Source organism: Silene latifolia, chromosome 11, assembly GCF_048544455.1.
Source record: "Silene latifolia isolate original U9 population chromosome 11, ASM4854445v1, whole genome shotgun sequence".
In the NCBI taxonomy this organism is placed as follows: Eukaryota; Viridiplantae; Streptophyta; class Magnoliopsida; order Caryophyllales; family Caryophyllaceae; genus Silene; species Silene latifolia.
The window spans coordinates 175,778,833-175,781,256 of record NC_133536.1 but is presented as its reverse complement, the minus strand read 5'-3'; the positions used below and the strand labels follow the sequence as shown (position 1 = coordinate 175,781,256).

Sequence of the window (2,424 nt, the reverse complement as noted above, 5' to 3'; positions counted from 1 at the left end):
CTTAGAGCTAACAATAGCTGGGTACTGCTCCGTATCATCTAGAAAAACATACTTAAGATTAGGAGGAAGTGGCTTACTCTCCGGTACCTTTACCTCTACAGCATAGACAAAATCAGCTTAAATGGTGTAGCAAGTGTTGACCAAATTTTCGTTGGCCAGGCTTAAAAGCTTCTCATCTTCTTCCTCATTGAGCTCGCAGATCTCCATCGAGGCTACCAAAGCATCTGGCTCCTCAGCATTCTCCAATGTATTACCTGCACACTCATCTAAACGGGTTAGATCAGCTAAGGGATCCTTGGCTAAGGATTCCCTCAAGTTACAAGTAACAACCCTGTCAACAATGTCAATGGAATAACACGTATCCTCATCAGTAGGTTCAGTTGCCTTGTGAGCAAGACTGAACTCAATGGTGTCATCCCCTACCTCTACGGTGATGGTTCCGCGTTTGACATCCATCACAGCTCCAACTGAATGTAAGAACGGTCTGCCTAAAATAATAGGTATCTGACTGTCCTCTGCAATGTCTAAAACAACGAAGTCGACAGGAATAAAGAACTTACCCACTCGAACGGGTACATCCTCTAGAACACCTATAGGTCTCTAAGTCGATCTATTTGCCATTTGAACGGTAATATCGGTCACCTTAAGTCTACCAATGTTTAACCTTTCGCAAACAGAATACAGCATGACACTAACACTGGCCCCTAAGTCACAAAGGGCCTTTCCAATTATGTGGTTACCTATAGTGCAAGGAATTGAAAAACTACCCGGGTCCTTTAATTTAGGTGGCACATTAACTTGTGAAAGAGCATTACATTCCTCCACAAACGCAACATTACCATCATCACGAAAATTTTTCTTACGATTCAAAATATCTTTCATAAATTTAGCGTAAGAGGGTACCTGGGTAATTAAATCAGTGAAAGGAACCGTTACCTCGAGATTCTAGACCATCTCCAGAAACTTACCAAACTTGCGCTCCAGCTTGTTGTTCTTCAAACGCTCCGGATATGGGACTGCAACACTAGCCGTAGGATCAGTAACCTTCAGCTCCCGTAAGTTTAAAACCTCCGTCAAATCATCAATAAGTGAAGAATCATGCAGACTAGTTGACGGATTTGCATCTTGCTCTGGAGTACCAGTCGATCGACTGATGTGAGTGGTCGATCGACCAAGTAAGCTGGGCGTGAATAGTTTCTGTCCAGAATTGACTTCGTCAGGTATCTCAGTCGATCGACTGACAATGTTGGTCGATCGACTGGATGTGCTGGGTGTGAATAGTTTATGACCAGAAACTGTTTTATCTGACGCTTCAGTCGATCGACTGATGTGAGTGGTCGATCGACCAGAAGTACTGGCATTCAAGCTCGTTTTTGCACCAGAGTTTAAACGAGCTTCTTCATCATTTCCCGAGTCTTCCTTTGGCTTGTCGGGACTTTCATAAGAAAGGCCACTTCTGAGATTGATGGCATTGATCGTCTCAACCGGCCCTTCACATTTCCTTGAAGAATTAGCAGCTTGCTTAGCCTCCATGTTCTCCAATTGTTTCACAAAATTCCTTGAGGACTCAATACCGGCTGCTTCAATATTCGCCACTTGAACCAAAAGGAGTTGGACCATCTTTCTCAACTTCTCGATCTCATCTGAGTTTTGAACAGGAATTTCGACTTTCTCCTTGGAGGCTTCAGAAATCTCGAGCTTCTCGAGACGGGTAGAAATGGAAGTTATAAGTGTCACAACAGCAGTCATTTCCTCACTTTGCTTTCTTGACTTTCCACGTGAACTTCCAAACTCAGCTCTATAGACTGCCATCTCTTCAATAGTGTTCCAACCTTTACTTTGACCGGTATTATTTTGGAACCTACCATTAGCAGCCGCATCCAAGATGACCTTGTAATCATCATATAAAGCATTGTAAAATAGGTTGCAAAGATACCATTGCTGGAAACCATGATGAGGGACAGCTCGGACCAAACTTTTGAAACGTCCCCATGCTTCACAAAAATCTACGTCGGCTCCTTGCTGAAAACTCGTGATTTTACCCTTCAAGGCATCAGTCTTTGAAAGTGGGAAGTACTTCTTGTAGAAGGCTAATGCTAAAGATGTCCAATCCGTGACTCCAGCTGCTACCCTATCGAGGTAGCAGTACCAATCTCGCGCTGAATCCTTCAAGGAGTACAAGAACATAAACCCCTTTACTTCTTCTTGAGTTACCCCAGCCGGTATAGGTATGGAACAAAGAATAGTCCGTGAAAGTTTCCATATGCTTCAAGGGGTCTTCATCCGCGGACCAGCGAACTGATTTCGCTCCACTAAATCAATATAAGAGGAACGAAACTCGAAATTACCGGTAGTAGGGGTAGGTAACTGGCGCCCCTTTGGAAGGTGATGCTCCTTTGGCTGAAAATTATCATATATTGTAGC

At 43.6% G+C, this 2,424-nt stretch overlaps 1 non-coding gene across 1 annotated transcript; it reads left to right on the top strand.

Moving 5' to 3' along the window:
* Positions 1-1,945: 1,945 nt before the first annotated feature.
* LOC141616237 (small nucleolar RNA R71) lies at positions 1,946-2,054 on the top strand. The gene has a single exon (XR_012530593.1). It is a non-coding gene; the product is annotated as a small nucleolar RNA R71 (small nucleolar RNA).
* The last annotated feature ends 370 nt before the right edge of the window (positions 2,055-2,424 follow it).